At 49.6% G+C, this 21,787-nt stretch overlaps 1 pseudogene; it reads right to left on the bottom strand.

The window, feature by feature from the left end:
* Positions 1-19,303: 19,303 nt before the first annotated feature.
* On the bottom strand, positions 19,304-19,834 carry LOC148777215 (protein Dr1 pseudogene; annotated as a pseudogene).
* Between the last annotated feature and the right edge of the window lie 1,953 nt (positions 19,835-21,787).

Here is a 21,787-nt window from a genome sequence, read left to right on the forward strand (position 1 = left end):
CCTTTCCAAGGAGTCCTGCGCCTTCGATTGCACTGAATGGCAATAGCACAGGGACGCCTAGGAAGGGGCTGAGTCACGTCGGACACACTTCCTCAGCCTGCTCCTTTCAGGGAAGCAACGCCGTGAGCTAGGAAAGCCTTCCCAAGCTTGGAAAGTGCAGGAGAGATGCAGGCCGCGCACCCGGAAATCTCGGTGCTTGGAGCCCATCTCAGCGTCTCCCAGTGGCAAAGCGAACGCCTCCCTGCCAAATCCAGCTGTGCAGACGCAGGCCGCTAGGCTGCCTCTGCATTGGCGAAGGAAGCTCTCTCATCCCGCTTCCTGCGAAATCTGCTTCTCAGCCTGAGTGAATCTCAGTGGGAACGGTCTTTCCTCTGGGGCCGTTTCTCCTGGGCCTGGGGCTGCCGCAAGGGCACCACCCTCACAGGGAAAGGCCAAACACACCCCACATGTCTTTGCTCCTCTGGAGAGCTGCAGGCAACCTCAAACGCTCAGGAAGCTTCTCGGCGGAGACGTAGAAGCACTCTGGCTGGGATCTCGCATCCCCTGCCTGGAGGCCCATGGTGCCTGTTTCTCCCTGTGCGTGGCTTTACCAGAGCGGCCAAGCAACATCTGCCCCATCTACCCTTCTGCTCTTCCCTTCCATCTGACAGAGTTCTCCCTGCTCTACTCTAGCCCTAGGAAGTTTGGAGACAACCGGGCTCCTCCTCCTGTGCAAGGAGTCCTGGGGCCTAGTTGGAGTGGAAAGGCAAAACCACAGGCAAGCCTAGGAAAGTGCTGAGTCATGTCTGACACACTCCCTCAGCCTGCTCCTTCATGGCTAGCGAGGCTGTGAGCTAGCAAAGTCTTTGGAAGCTCAGGAAGTGGAATTAGATGCAGGCCCCAACCAAGCAATCCCGGTGCCTGGAGCAGATCTCACAGCCTCCCAGTGCCAAAGCGAGCTCCTCTCTGCCAAATGCAGCTTTGCAAAGGCAGGCCGCTCTGCTGCCTCTGCATCCCCGAAGGAAGCTCTCGAGGCCCGCTTCCTGCGAAATCTGCTTCAACCTGAGGGAAAAGCCCTTGGAGAGTTCTTGGCTCAGGGGCAGTTTCTCCTGTGCCTGGGGAAGGGGGAAGGGCACCACACTCCCAAGGAAAGGCCAGACACACTCCACACGTCTTTGCTCTTCTGGAGGGCGGCATGGAGCCTCCAACTGCGAGGTAGCTTCTCAGCTGAGACACAGGGGCATTCTGGCTGTGATCCCGCAGCCCCTGCCTGGAGGCCCACGGTGCCTGTTTCTCTCTGGGCGTTGCTTCAACAGTGCGGCCAAGCAACGTCTTCACCATGGGCACAACAGCGCTTCCCTTCCATCTGACAGACTTCTCAGTGCTCTGCTCTAGACCTCTGAAGTGGGGAGACAACCGAGCCCAGCCTCCTTTCCAAGGAGTCCTGCGCCTTCCATTGCACTGAAAGGCAATAGCACAGGGACGCCTAGGAAGGGGCTGAGTCACGTCGGACACACTTCCTCAGCCTGCTCCTTTCAGGGAAGCAACGCTGTGAGCTAGGAAAGCCTTCCCAAGCTCGGAAAGTGCAGGAGAGATGCAGGCCGCGCACCCGGGAAATCTCGGTGCTTGGAGCCCATCTCAGCGTCTCCCAGTGGCAAAGCGAACGCCTCCCTGCCAAATCCAGCTGTGCAGACGCAGGCCGCTAGGCAGCCTCTGCATTGGCGAAGGAAGCTCTCTCATCCCGCTTCCTGCGAAATCTGCTTCTCAGCCTGAGTGAATCTCAGTGGGAACGGTCTTTCCTCTGGGGCCGTTGCTCCTGTGCCTGGGCCTGCCGCAAGGGCACCACCCTCACAGGGAAAGGCCAAACACACCCCACATGTCTTTGCTCCTCTGGAGAGCTGCAGGCAACCTCAAACGCTCAGGAAGCTTCTCGGCGGAGACGCAGAAGCACTCTGGCTGGGATCTCGCATCCCCTGCCTGGAGGCCCATGGTGCCTGTTTCTCCCTGTGCGTGGCTTCACCAGAGCGGCCAGGCAACATCTGCCCCATCTACCCTTCTGCTCTTCCCTTCCATCTGACAGAGTTCTCCCTGCTCTACTCTAGCCCTAGGAAGTTTGGAGACAACCAGGCTCCTCCTACTGTGCAAGGTGTCCTGGGGCCTAGTTGGAGTGGAAAGGCAAAACCACAGGCAAGCCCAGGAAAGTGCTGAGTCATGTCTGACACACTCCCTCAGCCTGCTCCTTCATGGCTAGCGAGGCTGTGAGCTAGCAAAATCTTTGGCAGCTCAGCAAGTGGAAGTGAGATGCAGGCCCCAACCCAGCAATCCCGGTGCCTGGAGCAGATCTCACAGCCTCCCAGTGCCAAAGCGAGCTCCTCTCTGCCAAATGCAGCTTTGCAAAGGCAGGCCGCTCTGCTGCCTCTGCATCCACGAAGGAAGCTCTCGAGGCCCGCTTCCTGCGAAATCTGCTTCAGCCTGAGGGAAAAGCCCTTGGAGAGGTCTTGGCTCAGGGGCAGTTTCTCCTGTGCCTGGGGAAGAGGGAAGGACACCACACTCCCAAGGAAAGGCCAGACACACTCCACACGTCTTTGCTCTTCTGGAGGGCGGCATGGAGCCTCCAACTGGGAGGTAGCTTCTCAGCTGAGACGCAGGGGCATTCTGGCTGTGATCCCGCAGCCCCTGCCTGGAGGCCCACGGTTCCTGTTTCTCTCTGCGCGTTGCTTCAACTGTGCTGAAAGCAACGTCTTTACCATGGGCACAACAGCGCTTCCCTTCCATCTGACAGACTTCTCAGTGCTCTGCTCTAGACCTCTGAAGTGGGGAGACAGCCTAGCCCAGCCTCCTTTCCAAGGAGTCCTGCGCCTTCCATTGCACTGAAAGGCAATAGCACAGGGACGCCTAGCAAGGGGCTGAGTCACGTCGGACACACTTCCTCAGCCTGCTCCTCTCAGGGAAGCAACGTTGTGAACTTGGAAAGCCTTCCCAAGCTCGGAAAGTGCAAGAGAGGTCCAGGCCGCGCACCCGGAAATCTCGGTGCTTGGAGCCCATCTCAGCGTTTTCCAGTGGCAAAGCGAACGCCTCTCTGCCAAATCCAGCTTGCAGACGCCGGCCGCTAGGCTGCCTCTGCATTGGCGAAGGAAGCTCTCTCATCCCGCTTCCTGCGAAATCTGCTTCTCAGCCTCAGCGAATCTCAGTGGGAACGGTCTTTCCTCTGGGGCAGTTGCTCCTGTGCCTGGGCCTGCCGCAAGGGCACCACCCTCCCAGGGAAAGGCCAAACACATCCCACATGTCTTTGCTCCTCTTGAGAGCTGCAGGCAACCTCAAACTCTCAGAAAGCTTCTCGGCTGAGACACAGAAGCACTCTGGCTGGGATCTCGCATCCCCTGCCTGGAGATCCATGGTGCCTGTCTCTCCATGTGCGTTGCTTCACCAGAGCCGCCAGGCAACATCTGCCCCATCTACCCTTCTGATCTTCTCTTCCATCTGACAGAGTTCTCACTGCTCTACTCTAGCCCTAGGACGTTTAGAGACCTCCGGGCTCCTCCTCCTGTGCAAGGAATCCTGGGGCCTACTTTGAGTGGAAAGGCAAAACCACAGGCAAGCCCAGGAAAGTGCTGAGTCATGTCTGACACACTCCCTCAGCCTGCTCCTTCATGGCTAGCAAGGCTGTGAGCTAGGAAAGTCTTTGGAAGCTCAGCATGTGGAAGCGAGATGCAGGCCCCAACCCAACAATACTGGTGCTTGGAGCAGATCTCACAGCCTCCCAGTGCCAAAGCGAGCTCCTCTCTGCCAAATGCAGCTTTGCATCGCAGGCCGCTCTGTTGCCTCTGCATCCACGAAGGAAGGTGTCTAGGCCCGCTTCCTGTGAAATCTACTTCAGCCTGAGTGAAAAGCCCTAGGAGAGGTCTTTGCTCAGGGGCAGTTTCTCTTGTTCCTGGGGAAGTTGGAAGGGCACCACACTCCCAAGGAAAGGCCAGACACACTCCACACGTCTTTGCTCTTCTGGAGGGCGGCAGGGAGCCTCCACCTGGGAGGTAGCTTCTCAGCTGAGATGCAGGGGCATTCTGACTGTGATCCCGCAGCCCTGCCTGTTAGCCCACGGTGCCTGTTTCTCTCTGGGCGTTGCCTCAACAGTGCGGCCAAGCAACGTCTTCACCATGGGCACAACAGCGCTTCCCTTCCATCTGACAGACTTCTCAGTTCTCTACTCTAGACCTCTGAAGTTGGGAGTCAACTGAGCCCAGCCTCCTTTCCAAGGAGTCCTGCACCTTCCATTGCACTGAAAGGCAATAGCACAGGGAAGCCTAGGAAGGGGCTGAGTCATGTTGGACACACTTCCTCAGCCTGCTCCTTTCAGGGAAGCAACGCTGTGAGCTAGGAAAGCCTTCTCAAGCTCGGAAAGTGCAAGAGAGATGCAGGCCGCGCACCCGGAAATCTCGGTGCTTGGAGGCAATCTCAGCGTCTCCCAGTGGCAAAGCGAACGCCTCTCTGCCTAATACAGCTTTGCAAACGCAACCCTGTAGGCTGCCTCTACATCCGCCAAGGAAGCTCTCTTATCCCTCTTCCTGTGAAATCTGCTTCTCAGCCTGAGCAAAAAGCACTTGGAGATGTCTTTCCTCAGGGGCACTTTCTGCTGTTCCTGGGGCTGTGGGAAAGTCACCACACTCACAGGGAAAGGCCAAACACACTCGACAAGGCTTTGCTCTTCTTGAGAGCTGCAGTGAGCCTTAAACTGTGAGGTAGCTTCTCAGCTGATATGCAGAAACACTCTTGGTGTGATCCTTCTTACCCTGACTGTAGTCCCATGGTGCCTGTTTCTCTCTGTGCTTTGCTTAAACATTGTGGCCAAGTAACATCATAACCCACTATCCAGTAGCTCTTCCCTTACCGCTGACAGAGTTCTCAGTGCTCTACTCTAGACCTAGGTAGTTAGGAGACAACCGGGCCCATCCTTCTCTCCAAGATGTCCTGACACCTAGTCTGAATTGAGACGCCATACTACCGGTAAAGCCAACAAAGAACCCAGTCATGTCTGACACACTCCCTCAGCCTGCTCCTTCATGGACAGCACCACTGTAACCTAGGAATACCTTTCAAGATCAGAAAGAGTAGAGGAGATGCTGGCCCCTGACCTGGAAACATCGTTCCTTTCATGACATCTCGGGTTCTCCTGGTGTCAAAGCGAATTCGTCTGTGCCAAATACAGCTTTGCAAATACAGGCCTGTAGGCTGCGTCTTATTCTGCGTTTGCAGTTCACTTATCTGCCTCCTGAGAACTCTGCTTCTCAGCCGGACTTAAAAGCACTTAGAGAGTCTTTCTTCAGGACCTCTTTCCCCTGTGCCTCGTGCTGTGGGAAGGGAACCACACTCAAAGGGAAAGGCCAAACTTTCTCCACATACCTTTGCTCGTCTTAAGAGATGCAGGGAGCCTAAGCCTGTCAGGATCCCTATTGGATGCTACATAGAAACACTCTGTTTGTGATCCTGCACAACCTGACTGTAGCCCCAGGATGACTGTTTTTCTCTGTGCAGTGCTGAAGCAGTGCCACCTAGCAACAACTTCACTATCTACCCAACTTCTCTTCCCCCTTTTCTGAGAGAGTAGTTAGTTGTCTTCTGTAGACCTTGACAGTTTGGAGACAACCGGGCCCCTCCTCCTCTCCAAGTAGCCTTGGGGCCTAGTTTGAATTGAAAGGCAATACCACAGGTAAGCCCAGGAAGGTGCCCAGTCATGTCTGACACATTCCGTCAGCCTGCTTCTTCATGGGCAGCACCGCTCTAAGATAGGAATGCTTTTGCAAGCTCAGAAAGGACCGGGGAGGTGTTGGTCCCGGACCCAGAAATATCTGTCCTTTGAGCAGATCTCGGGGTCTCCCGGTGTCAAAGCAAAATTGTCTCTGCCAAATACTGCTTTGCAAACACAGGCCGGTTGGCTGCCTCTTTTCCCGCGAAGGAAGCTCACTTATCCTGCCTCTTGCAATCTCTGCTTCTCAGCCGAAGTGAAAAGCACTTAGAGAGGTCTTTCCTCAGGGGCAGTTTCCCCTGTGCCTGGGGCTGAGTGAAGGGCACCACACTCACAGAGAAAGGGCAAACTTCCTCCACATGGATTTGCTCTTCTTGAAAGGTGCAGGGAGCCTAAGTCTGTCAGAAACCTTCTTGGCTGCTATGAAGAAACACTCTGTGTGTGATCCTGCATACCCTGACTGGACACCGAGGGTGCCTGTTTTCTCTGTGTGCAGTGTGGAAGCAGTGCGGCCAAGGAACAACTTTACCATCTCCCCAACTGCTCTTCCCTTACCTCTGACAGAATTCTCAGTGCTCTACTCTAGACCTTGGCAGTTTGGAGAGAACTGTGCCCCTCCTCCTCTCCAAGTAGGCCTGGGACCTAGTTTGAATTGAATGGCAATACCACAGGGAAGCCCACGAAGGCACACAGTCATGTCTGACACACTCCCTTAGCCTGCTCCTTCATGGGCAGCACTGCTTTAAGCTAGGAATACCTTTGCAAGATCAGAAAGGGCAGGGGAGATGCTGACCCCTGACCCTGTAATATTGGTCCATTGAACAGGTCTCCCGTTGTTTCCCCTGTGCCTCGCGCTGAGGTCGCAGATCCACACTCACAGGGAAAGGACAAAATTCATCGACATGTCTTTGTTCTTCTTGAGAGCTGCAGTGAGTCTAAGTCTTTTAGGAACATTCTTGGCTCCTACGCAGAAACACTTTGTGTGTTATCCTGCATTCTGCACCTATGGGTTCCTGGTGCCTGTTTGTCCCAGAGGGTCTCTGATGCACTGCACTGAAGCAACAGCTTGAACATCCATCCAATTGCTCTTCCTTTACCTCTGACCGAGCTCTCTGTGCTCTAGCCCTTGGCAGTTTGGAAACAGCTGGGCACCCCACTCTCTCCAAGTAAGGCTGGGGCTTATGTCAAATTTAAAGGCTATAGCGGAGTTAAAAACAGTAAAGTGCCCAGTCTTGTCTGACACTCTCTGGCAGCCTGCTCCTTTATGAGCAGAATCGCTATAAGCTAGGGATACCTTTGCAAGCTCACAAAGGGCAGGGGAATATTCAGCCCTTACTCTGAAATATCGATCCATTGAGCAGATCTCGAGGTCTCCTTTTGTAGAAGCTGACCCGTTTCTTCCAAATACAGTTTTGGAAACACAAGCTAGTAGGCTGCCTCTTCTTCCCTGAAGGAGGCTCACTTTCCTGGCATTCTGCAAACTCCTCTTCTCAGCCTGCAGGAAAAGCACTTAACTAGCTCTTTCACAAACGGCTGTTTCCCCTGTTCCTGGGGCTGTGGAATGGACCCACACTCAGAGGGGAAGGCTGAAATTGATCCAGTTGTGTTTGCTCTTCTTGAAAGCTGCAGTGAGCCTAAGTCTGTCAGGAACATTCTTGGCTCTGTTGGAGACACACTCTGTGTGTGAATGTTCATACATGCCCTAGGGGCCCTGTGTGCCTGTTTGTCCCCGAGGGTCGCTGAAGCAGTGGGGCCAAGCAACAGCTTGAACATCCATCTAATTTTTCTTCCCTTCCCTGTGACAGAGTTCTCAGTGTTACAGCCCTTGGCAGTTTGGCCCCTCCCCCTTCTGCAAGTAGCCCTGGAGCCTAGTACACATTTAAAGGCTATAGTGGAGGTAACCACAGTAAGGCACCCAGTCATGTCTGACACCCTGCCGCAGTCTGGTCCTTCATGGGCAGAACCACTATAAGTTAGGAATGCCTTTACAAGCTCACAAAGGGCAGGGGAGATGATCGGTCCTAACTCTGAAATATCTGTTCATTGAGAAGACCTCGTGGTCCCCCGTTGTAAAAGCTTTGCAAACACAAGCCAGGAGGCTGCCTCTCCTTTGCCAAAGGAGTCTCACTTTTCCAGCATTCTGCGACCTCGGCTTCTCAGCCTGCGGGAAAATCTCTCTTTCAAACGGCTGTTTAACCTGTGCCTGGCACCGAGGGTGAAGACCAACACCCACAAGGGAAGGCCGAAATTCTTCCACATGTCTTTGCTCTTCTTGAGAGCTGCAGTCAGCCTATGTCTGTCAGGAACATTCTTGGCTCCTACGCAGAAACACTCTGTGTGTGATCCTGCATAACCTACCTATGGGCCCATGGTGCCTGTTTGTCCCTGAGGGACCCTGAAGCAGTGCAGCCAAGCAACAACTTGAACATTGATTCAATTGCTCTTCCCTTACATCTGACAGAGCTGTCAGTGCTCCAGCCCCTGGCAATTTGAAGACAACCGGGCCCCTCACACTTTCCAAGCAGGCCTGGGGCTTATGTCAAAATTAAAGGCACTAGCAGAGGTAACTACATTAAGGACCCCGTCTTGCCTGACACTCTCCCACATCCTGCTCCTTCATGGGCAGAACCGCTATAAGCTAGGAATGCTTTTGCGAGCTCACGAAGGGCAGGGGAGATGCTCAGCCCTGACTCTGAAATATTGGTCAATTGAGAAGTTCTCTAGGTGTTCCTTTGTAGAAGCTAACACGTTTCTTCCAAATACAGCTTTGTAAACACAAGCCTGTAGGCAGCCTCTTCTTGCTGAAGGAGTTTCACATTCCCCGCATCCTGTGAACTCCGTTTCCCAGCCTGCGGGAAAGCCACTCCTTGGAAGTTTCTTCTGAGCGGCTCTTTCCCCTGAGCCTGGGGCCGATATAGGAGACGCACACTCACAGTGGAAGCTCGAAATTCAACCACACCTCTTTGCTCTTCATGAGAGCTCTAATGTGTCTGTCTGTCAGGAACATTCTTGGATACTCTGTGTGTGAATGTGCATACAAGACCTAGGGGCCCAGGGTGTCTGCGTGTCCCCGAGGGGCGCTTAAGCAGTGTGGCCAAACAACAGCTTGAGTATCCATCCAATTGCTCTTCCCTTACCTCTGACAGAGCTCTAAATGTTCTAGCCCTTGGCAGTCTGGAAACAACCGGGCCCATCACCCTCTCCAAGTAGGCCTGGTGCCTAGGTCAAAGTTAAAGGCAATAGCAGAGGTAACCACAGTAAGGTGCCCAGTCTTGTCTGACACTCTCCCGCAGTCTGCTCCTTCATGGGCAGAGCCGCTTTAAGCTAGGAATGCCTTTGTAAGCTCGCAAAGGGCAAGGGAGATGCTCGGCCATGCCTCTGAAATATCGGTCCATTGAGCAGATCTCGAGGTCTCCCATTGTAGAAGCCAACCCTTTTCTTCCAAATACACGTTTGCAAACACAAGCTTGTTGGATGCCTCTTCTTCCCCGAAGGAGGCTTACTTTCCCCGCCTTCTGCGACCTCCACTTCTCAGCCTGTGGGAAAAGCATTTATTGAGCTCTTTCCTCAATGGCTCTTTCCCCTGTTACTAGGGCTGAGGGAGCGGACCCACACTCATAGGGGAAGGCCTAAATTCATGCACATGTCTTTGCCCTTCTTGAGAGCTGCAGTGAGCCTAAGTCTGTCAGGAACATTTTTGGCTCCTTTGGAGACACACTCTGGGTGTGAATGTTCATACACGCCCTAGGCGCCCAGGGTGCCTTTTTGTCCCTGAGGGGCGCTGAAGCAGTGCTGCCAAGCAACAACTTAAACACCTATCCAATTGCTCTTCCCTTACCTCTGACAGAGTTCTCACTGCTCTATACCTTGGCAGTTTGGAGACAACTGGGCCCCTCCTCCTCTCCAAGTAGGTCTGGGGCCTAGTTTGACTGGAAAGGCATCATCCAAGGCAGTATGGAATATCCTTCCAAGGACCCTGGCTCCTGGGTTTTTTAATGAGCTTCCTAACCAGCTTGTTCATTAATCGGCAAGTGTTGACCTTGAGAATCAAGTATTGGTGGAAATGTAAAAGGCTCTTTCTAAGAATGTGTCTACCAGCTCTTCATCTTATGGAGTATTTTCACTGTACTCCCCAACCCTTGGAAAGTGCTGGGCACAGGGCAGATGCTTCATCATTTTGATAAATAAGTTCAATTTCACATAATTATATCCATAGTGTCAGCAAAACTATGAGGTATATTAGAAGAGTGATTGTCACAGTTGGTACTTCACAGATCAGTAAAAAAGGAAAAGTTTTTACTAGGAAGTCTGTAAAAGAATTGCTAAGTTTTAAGTTTATCCCACAAGGATATTTAAAAAACCAAACAAATCTCTCTGATCATCACCAAGGCTAGCAGAGGTCTATTGACCCCAGGCAAAGGAGGTTCTACCTCTCGGGATACCCCTACTTCAGCACCTCCCTAAGCCAGCCACCTGGGACAGCTGAGTACACTTGAAGTTTCTTTCTTGACCTCACGAGTTTTTTTAGAAGACATTTTTTTGACTGACAGGGGTTGGAGAATGTTTTGGGATGTTACAAGTGCAGTCCATTTATTGTGCACTCTATTTCTTTTTCTGTTCCCTGGTGGCTCAGTCTGACGGCAATGTGGGAGCCCTGGCTTCAGCCCCTGGGTTTGGAAGATCTCCTGGAGAAGGAAATGACAGCCCACTCCAGTAATCTTGCCTGAAGAATTCAGTGGACTGAGAAGCCTGGTGGGCCCCAAAGGGTTGGACATGGCTGAGTGACCAAACACTTATTTCTTTTCTTATTTCATCAGCTCCACCTCAGATCATCAAGCATTCGACCTAGAGGTTGGGGGCCCCTGCTTTAGTTTCATCTTTCATCTTCTACACAGCTCCAGACTGCTTCCTCCTCCTCTTTCACCTGCAGAACTACCTGTCTGGCTTCTCTGAGTGTGGCTAAAAGTCTCCCTTCCCTCACATCCTTTCCTCTGAGTCCCTTCTCCTAAGTGGGTTTCCCTGATCTCCATTTGGGCACTTTTGCCCCAGGTGGTGCTAGTGGTAAAGAACCTACCTGCCAATGCAGGAACCCTATCCCTGGGTTGGGAACATCCCCTGAAGGAAGGCACAGCAACCCACTCCAGTATTCGTGCCTGGAAAATTCCCATGGACAGATGAGCCTGGTGGACTCTGACAGTCAGACGTGACTGAAGCTACTTCGTACAGCATACCAGAGGACCTTTGAAGTGCAGACTCACGGGATTGTTTTGGCTCTTTGGAGTCCCTTGTCATTCCACGTGTATGTTAGGGTCAGCTTGTGTATTGCTTCCTAAAGGCCTCTAGAGGGTAACAGGCAGGAAGACCAGGGGTCTCCAGACAGAGGGAATAGGCTGCAAGTGTCAGACGTTTTTTTTCTCTCTCTCTTAAGCAGCTGGAGGAAACCAACTATTGTTACATTTTTTTCCCCTTCTCGATACAAATTTAAAAAGAGGTGTCTCTGAAAATTCTGTGTTGACATGATGACTCCTGAACTTAACTTTTCTCAAACTTTGAGCTAAGCAATGCATTTTTTTTCTTAAGGAAGTATTTGTCTCAGGCTGTGTTAATATACAATGTATTTCCGCTGGACTCTGTCTTCAGGTCGGTTCCCCCTTAAGGCTCAGAACTGACTTGACAAACCAGTATGTTTTACTCACAACTTGTTCTCCTAATCTATCTTAATGAAACAATTTATTTGCTTGAAAATCTGCCTTTCTTCAAGATTCATGTCAATCATTTTATGGCCCAGGATGACTCACCTGCTGTCAATTTTCCTCAAAGCATGTTGTGGGTGAGGGGCCTGGTGCCATTCTCTGAGATATTGCCTTTCTTTCATTAGGAGACTGCTAATGGCTGTCAATATAGGACAGAAATGGTGTGGACCTAACAGAAGCAGAAGATATTAAGAAGAGGTGGCAAGAATACACGGAAGAACTGTACAAAAAAGATCCTCACGACCAAGATAATCACGATGGCGTGATCACTGACCTAGAGTCAGACATCTTGGAATGTGAAGTCAAGTGGGCCTTAGAAAGCATCGCTATGAACAAAGCTAGTGGAGGTGATGGAATTCCAGTTGAGCTATTTCAAATCCTGAAAGATCCTGTGAAAGTGCTGCACTCAATATGCCAGCAAATTTGGAAAACTCAGCAGTGGCCACAGGACTGGAAAAGGTCAGTCTTCATCCCAATCCCAAAGAAAGGCAATGCCAAAGAATGCTCAAACTACCGCACAATTGCATTCATCTCACACGCTAGTAAAGTCATGCTCAAAATTCTCCAAGACAGGCTTCAGTAATATGTGAACCGTGAACTCCCAGATGTTCAAGCAGGTTTTAGAAAAGGCAGAGGCACCAGAGATCAAATTGCCAATATCTGCTGGATCTTGGAGAAAGCAAGAGAGTTTCAGAAAAACATCTATTTCTGCTTCATTGACTATACCAAAGCCTTTGACTGTGTGGATCACAATAAACTGTGGAAAATTCTGAAAGAGATGGGAATACCAGACCACCTGACCTGCCTCTTGAGAAACCTGTATGCAGGTCAGGAAGCAACAGTTAGAACTGGACATGGAACCACAGACTGGTTCCAAATAGGAAAAGGAGTACGTCAAATTGTGTATTGTCACCCTGCTTATTTAACTTCTATGCAGAGTACATCATGAAGAACGCTGGGCTGGAAGAAGCACAAGCTGGAATCAAGATTGCCAGGAGAAATATCAATAAACTCAGATATGCAAGTGATACCACCCTTATGGCAGAAAGTGAAGAGGAACTCAAAAGCCTCTTGAGGAAAGTGAAAGAGGAGAGTGAAAAGGTTGGCTTGAAGCTCTACCTTCAGAAAACGAAGATCATGGCATCTGGTCCCATCACTTCATGGGAAATAGATGGGGAAACAGTGGAAACAGTGTCAGACTTTGTTTTGGGGAGCTCCAAAATCACTGCGGATGCTGATTGCAGCCATGAAATTAAAAGATGCTTACTCCTTGGAAGGAAAGTTATTCCCAACCTAGATAGTATATTAAAAAGCAGAGACATTACTTTGCCAACAAACGTCCGTCTAGTCAAGGCTATGGTTTTTCCCGTGGTCATGTATGGATGTGAGAGTTGGACTGTGAAGCAAGCTGATCGCTGAAGAATTGATGCTATTGAACTGTGGTGCTGGAGAAGACTCTTGAGAGTCCCTTGGACTGCAAGGAGATCCAACCAGTCCATTCTAAAGGAGATCAGTCCTGGGTGTTCATTGGAAGGACTGATGCTAAAGCTGAAACTCCAATACTTTGGCCACCTCATGCAACGAGTTGACTCACTGGAAAAGCCTGATGCTGGGAAGGATTGGGGGCGGGAGGAGAAGGGGACGACAGAGAATGAGATGGCTGGATGGCATCATTGACTCGATGGACATGAGTTTGAGTGAACTCCGGGAGTTGGTGATGGACAGGGAGGCCTGGCGTGCTGTGATTCATGGGGTTGCAAAGAGTCGGTCACGACTGAGTGACTGAACTGAACTGAATTGAATGGTTGTATAACATCTGGCTAAAGACTAGCAGGGGTTACTCTGACTGTCCCCGTCTGATGTCTATGTCAGCAGCTTTCTCTATCTCTTTTACACTTTAATAAAACTTTATGACACAAAAGCTCTGAGCAATCCAGCTTCTTCAACTGGCCCTGGACTGAATTCTTCTCCTCTGGAGGACAAGAATCCTGCCGTCTTTCGTGGTTCAGCAATGACCTTTCAGTCTTTTGTAATTCATATTGAATCTTCATTTCAGATTGAAGATACAATCCATGGTATTGCCATCTTAAGTCTTTCCATCGCTATTGAATATCTCTGCATGTATTCAGGATATTTTTTCAACAATCGTGTATAATTTCCAATGTGACAGTCTTGTCATCCTTGTTACATCCATGGCAAAAGATTTTATTGATGTTGATATTATTGAAGCGGAATTTAAAAAAAAATTCCTTTTCAGATGATTAATTTCTAGTGTATACAGATAAAACTGTGTAATCATTCATTTTTATCAGTTTGGACAGCTTGATAGTTGTCTTTCCTTTCTTTACTTTGTCATGCTTTAAGATTATCCTGGCTCATATATTTACTCTCACCCCTAGTCTCAGTCATTTATTCAAAGAACTTCTGTCTTTTATTTTCTCTTATAAAAGACATCAGATTTTATTGCTTGAAGAAAACAGCATATGAAAATCACAAGAATGTCAACATGAAAGTCACTAGGATTTGAACATATAATACATTATCAGATGCAGTAAAATATTAACCTGAACTCTGCATCAAAAAAAAGGATGGAAAATATCTACGTTTTTCCCTAAGAAAAAGATATACTTCAAATAGAAAGTATAAGGATGTTACAGTACAAATTAGAAAAGCCAACACTTATTATTTCTTAGACTAGACTGCCTTTGGTACTTCAACTTTAAAAAAAAAATCCCGGAGGCGCGAGGCGGCGCGAGTCCCCGCCCCTCACTCCGGCCACCCTTGCCCCACCGCGCGGCAAGTTCTAATCGCCGGGCGCGTGCTCGGCAGCCGGGAACGCGCTCGCCGGGTCCTCCCCTTAAACGCCCTCTCCGCGACGCTCGACTCCCAGTCTCCGTCCGAGTCGCGCTTCCTCCCGCGCGCGCGCGCGACTGCCCGCCCCCAGGCTCTCCGCGGGCCGCGTCACGTGACCGCGCCTAGCCATGGCGGCAGCGGCGGCGGCTCGAGCTGCGGCGGCGGCGGAGGCGGCAGTGGCAGCGGCAGCAGCTGCGCCGCCAGCGTGGAGCGGGAGGCAAGAGGGTGTGGCGAGCGGGGAGCGCCAGACCGGAACGGGTGAGCGTCCTCCTCCCCTTGCCTCCCCCGGCAATCCTGCGCGCCACCCGGTGCAGCGGGGCCCCTGCATGAAGGTTTGCGCAGCCCCCCTCGTGCTCGGTGGTCGGCTCTCGGGGGGCTGCGGCTCCCGCCCCGAGCGGGTCGCGCCGCGCTGTTCAGCGAGGGGGCTGCACCCCCGCCCGCCGCTGCCTTTGCGGACGGCGGCTCGAGGCGGGCGGAACTGCCCGTGCTGAGCGCGGCGCGCCCTGTGTGCGGCTCTGCGGAGCCCGGGAGGCGGGTCCTGCGGGGACGCGGGCGGCCACTCGGCGGCTGCCGGGCTCTGGGCGGGGCCGGCCCGGGCGCCGCCTCCTCCTCCGCCGCTGCCGCCTCCTCGCAGTGCAGCGTGAGTAGGGAGCCCAGGCTGGTGGACGCCGAACCTCTCGGATGCGTGGTCACCTCCTCCTCGAGGTACAGCCGATCCTCCGCGTGGCGCCCCGAGTGCTCCGAGCCGCCTGCGGACGAGCCGAGGAGCGAGCCCTCCATCTCCGCGCTTCCCGCAGCTTCCACCGCGCTCTCCCCCGACCCTCCTGCAGCCTCCCCTTTCTTTCCCCTTCGGAAAATGGTTCCTGCTGCCGGGCGAGGTGAGTCGCGGCCGCCGCCCGCCAGCGGCTGGGGCGGCTGGGCAGGTCACCTGCGGGGGAGGCCGGGCGGAACGCGGAGGGCCGGGCGGCGCGGCGGGGATCCTGAAGGCGGGGTGCTCCGCGGACAGCGCCGATTCGGGCGAAGTTGGCGGGGGCGGTCCGCGGGGCCCCTGGCAGGTGGTCTCTGGCTGCGCCCGCCCCGGCAGATCGTGAAGGTGAGCGGGTTCCTCGGCGTGCGCCCCAGCGCCGTGTCCGACCCGGAGTCCCCACCTAGGGCTCGAGGGACGGGGTTCAGTGGGACTTCGCGTCGACAGCCGCAGCTTTTTATGGCTTCTCTTAGCCGCCTCGGCCGCGCCGTAGCCCATCCTGCGGCCGGCCGCCCCCGCCCCGGCGCCTGGTGACCTTGAGGGCATTGGTGCCCGGCAGTCTTTCCCGGCGCCCCGGGAGGGTCACCCCTCTAATCCCTGGCTTCGGCCCCACTGGCGCTCCGCGGGCGGAGAGCGGACCCCCGACTCGGGCTAGCTAATTGATGTGTGTCACACCGGACGATGATTCCCCGGGAGTTGAAGAACCGCCCCGCCTTTCTCCCGGCGTCTCCAGTCTGGCCCCCCAGGATATTCATGGTTGCTTCCGTCCGATTCGCGTTCTTAGACTTAGTTTAAAAGAAAAAAAAAATCTTGGTCCTCCACTCTTTTTTTGGAAGGGTCAGTAGGAACCGCATTCGCGGGGGTAGGGGGATGGTGTGCTCCCTTGATTCCATCCTGTGGGCGAATCCTCTGGCTAGGCGAGTTAGCGAGCCCTGGTTCTGCGCCGCGGTCCCTGGCCAGGTTGGTGTCTGTGCGCATTTCATTCACCAGTTTTCTGGCACCTGGCAGACGCCAGGAGTGCGTCTCGGGACTGGCAACGCCGGGAGTGCCCGAATCCTGTACGGTGCAGCGGTGCCGGGGCGGGCCAGAGGTGCCAGGGTGGTCTTTCAACCAGCGAAAGCCTTGATCCTCCTCTGCAGGCGTAATTTTGCCCTTCCTCGGGTGGGAGCGCAGCAGACAGCCACCTCGGGCCTCTGTGCACGGTACTTTTCTGGGTTTCATAATAATCTAATGGCCCCAGTTGGTATCGATTGCTGTCTATGATAAATTAGTTCTATGGATTTGTCTTCCTCGGAGTGTAGGTATATGCATCTATTTGGACTGTCTGCCTTTCAACATGGAAGGCTTTGTTGTGTTTAACCTCCCCTACCTGAGGACAGTCTTATTTTAAAATAAAGCTCTTGTTCAGCGTGGGTGTATTTTATAAGAAGAAGTACTTGTGAGGCTCTGCTTTGTGTGAGGCTCTCGTCGGGCAGAGGGTGTGTAACCCTTTGGATAGTAACGTACGTGAGTGAATGAAGGGCCTTCACCGCTCGCCCTGCTGCCAGCCTTCCCCAGACTCCCTGCCCTTGTGTGTGGCAGAGGCGGATTGAGGGGAATTAAAGGGATTGGAGGAGAATCTGCTTTTTATACTTGAGCGTTTCATTTGGTTTCCCTGCCACCCCCCCTTCTTTTCCTTTTTTTGTCCTGGTGAGTTTAGATTTGAAGTAAATAGAAACATGTTCCTTAAAGGGAGCCTTTGAGAACTTGTATATGAAGTGGGCTTATTTAGCCATGATTTCAGGGGGACGTTTTAGTTTCTACCTTGTTTTGCATGAGACAGTTAATTGCTGTAATTAAGGGTGGATCTCTGTCCTGATTTTGGCTTGGGTGTAACTGCAAAGATCTTTGAAAAGTAACAGTTATTTCCTACCATACAGTCTGCAAAAGTGAGTCACAATCGGGTGACTTGAGGACAGAGCGCCACCTTTAAGATTTCGGCATATTCTTTTATTAAAATGGTGAATATTCAGATTACGCCTTCTTGACTTTTGTTGGAGTTGTTGTCATTACTGGCATCCCCATTTAGATGTGTAAGATGAAACTGTCTTCATTTTTCTGTATTTTCTAATTCCTCACTACTTTAAGGAGGTTTCTGCAATTGTATGGGAAATCATGTTTTTTTTTCATTGAAGCTTGGGATTTAATGTAGAACTCTGAGAGGAGATGAGAAACTAGATTTGATTTGTGCTTATGAAATAGCAGGGACAATAATAGTTTGGATCTGTTTAGGAAAAGAAGGAAAGTAACAGCTTCATTGTAAATAGATATTTAAAACTAGGTGTTGCGACAAATAAGGGTACTCACTAGCATGACAGTGGTTTTATAATTTTTTTAGCTTCTGTGCTATGAACAAATTCTAAAGTAAATATGCAAAATTATTAACCTTGTTTGAATAAGGTGTAATAATTCTTTTTTTGTTTTTCATCTTCCAACAGCTTGCTTTTTATGGTTTGCAAGTTTTCAAATTACTTGTTTTTAGATAATGCAAAGAAGGACTTCAGCAGGCGTACTTAACACTCAGTTATTGAAGACCTTATTGGAAAAAGTGGTTTCTGTGTGTGCCTTTTCTCAAATGTATCTCGTATAAAAATAAATGGAGTTTTTTTAATGCTAAGGAAACAACAACAACAAAAATTCCCTTCTATCTTGTTCAAGAGCACTCATGGATACAGTATCAACTTTAACTCAAAACACTCAGTAGGATTAACCTATTTGTGGCATGGCAGAAGTGTATTTAGTAAATGTGTAACAATATTTCACTTTTTATAAAACTGCAAAATATGATCATTAAGAAATCTAATACTTGTACACTTGACTTATTTAGCTTTTCAAGTAAAACTGGAATTCTAGCAGCCACAATCTATCTTTAGACCTAGTGAATACACAAATTTAAAAGATTTGGGAACTGACATAGTAATTTAGATTACTTCATACTATTTTAAGTGGCTTTTCAATTTTTTTTCCAAAATATAAACACAATAGGCCAGTTCTTCAAAACACTGGATTCCTATAAAAATCACTATCATACTTTACTTATTAGAACGAAATTAAAGCTTTTCCCTTTTAACAAGCAGCTGAAAATTATTTATGTTTCATATAGGGCTAATCAATTATGACACATTTTCTTAACCAAAACAAAACCAATCCTTTTTTAAAGCTATCACTAAATTATGATGGAGATAATGATGCCATTTCAAAGGAAGTATTGGACACTCTAGGCCATCTAATCAAGAAACTGTAAAATAATGCTAAAGACAAACAACAAGGAAACTATAACTACAAGTTAAATTACAAAAAGAATCCCCTCTTATAACAAGCATGCTCATTAACTGTCATTTCTTTCCCCTAGGAAAGGTCTTACTATTCGTGAACCAACCAATGCAACCTAAGCAATTGTTTCCCAAGATGGGCTAAGCAAGTCATACTATTAATGATTACTGGAGTGAAATACTAAGAATCATGACAGTCCTCAAAACTGGGCAGTCTTTGAAATGTCATAGTGTAGCTGAAGATGAATTATGCTATAATGAAACTTAAGTTTTTAGCTCTACATAAAATAAAAACAAAATTGAAAATATAACCTACCAAATTTTACAACTACTATTGAACATACTCCTTCCTAGTTTATGAATGCCTTGTTTTGAGATCTTTTTAAAGTCAATATATTTATCTGAGCATGTATGTTTATTGCCTGTATAGATATACTCATTTTAAAAGACAAAATCCAGATACTGCAAAACCGAGCTTTGTTTTTTCACCAACCTTATCTAATGTCTACTATATCACACAACACCTCCCCCCAGTAATTTAAAATTCCCAATTTTTAATTTAGTTAAAAGGGCAGAGGAAATGCAAATGAAGATTTAGAGCTTCTGGATAAATTTCACTGTATTTTTATAAACTTGAAGTTTTCTGTAACACTTTATTGATCAAACAGACTCACTGCTATCTAAAATTTCATAACACCATTAAAAATTCAAAGTTGATATTATACTGAACCTCAAATTTTCAACAGTTCAAAGAGACAGATTTTACATGAATAGCACACAAGAGATGAAACTTAACAGCAGATATCCCTAGAATACCAATGGCAAGTCCACCAAGGTGCAAAATTACAGGGAAGCATTTTTTCACTGTTTTCTTGTGCAGGGAAAAACATTTTAGAGGAAACAGAAACTCAGCTGGTGAATTTCAGATATCATCATCTTCTTCTTCATCCTGAGAAGATCCTGCCTGGTTGGATGCACTTGCTGATGCGGCAGCAAGCTGTGCTTGTTGGGCAGCTTGCTGCCTTTGAATCTACTCCTGTTTGGCCATTTCCGCTTGTTGCTGTCTAGCTTTTGCAAATAATTCCTGTTGCTGTCTCAATAATAATTCTTCAGGAATGCCAAGATTTTCCAAATGAGAGCTGGCCTTTCTTCTTTTTAATGCTCCTGTCTTGCAATCTTGTAAGACTTCTTTTACTTCACTGATATAAGAGCCAAAGCCTAAACTTTCCAGTGCTTGTATGACGTGCTCTGGCGAGATGGTTTTCTTTTCCGATTTGTTGCAAATCTCATTGGCTTCAGAAGATATAAGGTGAATGAATTCAGTGCAGCAGTTCACCACCAGCTCCCGGGCCTCGTTGGCCACCCAGACATTGGGGGGAGTCTCTTTGATCATCTTATTGATAGCAGTTCTGGGTATAGTGAGATCATCATCGTTGCCAGATGAGGACACCATCGCACCTAATCTCTCGTGCCCCGACTTTTAAAAACTCCTCAACTCTGGTCCACGATGATTTTTCAAAAGGCCGCCCCCGGAGAGTGATCCAGGAGTCCCTCTGAGATGAGCATGCAGAAAATTAAGGGGCCAGGGGTGGCTGGAGATAGAGGGGAACACCTGTGTGTGTTAAGGATTTAAGGCGAGGTTGGGAGCAAAGTTGGAGTGGGGGGGATGCTGAGGATTCTGGGGACAGCACTGCCCACGTCGGAGACGGGAAGGCAAAGTGGTCCAGAATCTGAGCACTGGAGAACCCCCTTCGTGTCTCCTCAGAGGGGCGTGCGCTGTCGTCTAACCATTCCCCAACGGCGCAGAGCAGAGGCAAGGTCCAGGGGCACTGGTCTGGCCGTGGAACAGGGTGGACACTTAGCAGGCAAGGCTCTACAGAACCGGAGCCCCCGCTGCGGCCGCCACCACCACCAGCACCCGATGCCACCACCTCGGCCAAACCATCCTTCAGACACCCGCGCCACCACCTCACAACATGTCGGCCGTAACCGGGGTGGTCTCCTGGGAACGAATATGGACAGAACCAGGCACACGGGGACCGGCAGCGGCGTCTGCTGTGACCGTTTAGCCCGAACACAGATCGTGGAAGCCGAAGCCGCTGCCTGTCTTTTATTTTTTCACATTAAATTAGGTTTGACTATGCTGGGTCTTTGTTGCTAGATGTCTAGTTGTAGTGAGCAGAGGCTACCCTCTCGTTGCCTTGCCATGGCTTCTCATTGCAGCACTTTGTCTGGTTGCAAAACTTGGGCTCTGGAGCATGCAAGTACTTCAATAGTTGTACGGGGGGGCTTAGTTGCCCCTGGGCATGTGGAATCTTCTAGGACCAGGGATTAAATCTGTGTTCCCTGCATTGGTAGGCAGATCCTTTACCACTGGACCACCAGGGAAGTTTCCTGTTCCCTTTCATTAGATAATGATATGTAAAACATACATGTAGAAAGTAAATATGCTCAGCTGACAATACCTGGAAATATATACATGTATTCTAGCTTCACTTTGAACATATTCAGTTAAAGGTAATTTGTGATGATGTCTCCATGGATCTTGTAACCTTTTTGTTTATCTGTAACTTCCCATTCCAATGGTAAGATACCTGGCTTCCACCATTTGTCATGTATAGAATTCAGTGCTTGTCCCACGTGGTTACTGAAAAAATTGTCAGACTGTCTTCCAAAGGGGTCTGTGCATGCATTCTACCAGTATCTTGAGTATGTTTCTACATGATACTTTCCTATCAGTATCCCCTCCATGGCCAGGTGTCTATTTCAATCTTCACCAATTATGAATGGGTTTGTTTACACTAGTGTTCTTGGATAATTTGAGTACAGGTTCTTTGTCAGATATGCATTTTTTAGGAAAACAATTTTATTTACTTTTGACTGTGTTGGGTCTTTGTATGTGGGCTTTTCCCTAATTTGGGTGAGCATGGGCCATAACTAGGGGTGTGTGGGCTTCTCAATACAGTTGAGAGGGTAACAGGCAGGAAGGCCAGGGGTCTCCAAACGGAGGAAATAGCCTTCAGGTGTCAGACATTTTCATCTCTCTTAAGCGGCAGGAGGAAACAAACTAGCGATATTTTTTTCTTCTCTCTACAAATTTAAAAGGAAGTTTCTCTTAAAATACTGTGTTGCCATAATGATACTTGGTTTCACCTGAAGTTAACTATTCTCAAATCTTGAGTTAACCAATGCATTTTTCTTATGGAAATGTTGGTCTTAAGCTATGTTAATGTACTACGCATTTGCCCCAGACTCTGTCTTCAAGCCGGTTCCGCCAAATGGCTCAGAACCTACTTGACATACCTGTATGTTATACTCAGATATTGTTCCCTTAATCTATGTAAAATGAAACTATTTGTATGGTAATCTGCCCTTCTATAGGGTTTCAAGTTAATCATTTTATGGC

The sequence above is a fragment of the Moschus berezovskii genome, chromosome 8, assembly GCF_049115385.1.
Source record: "Moschus berezovskii isolate FMDL1 chromosome 8, NW_MosBer_1.0, whole genome shotgun sequence".
Taxonomy (NCBI): Eukaryota; Metazoa; Chordata; class Mammalia; order Artiodactyla; family Moschidae; genus Moschus; species Moschus berezovskii.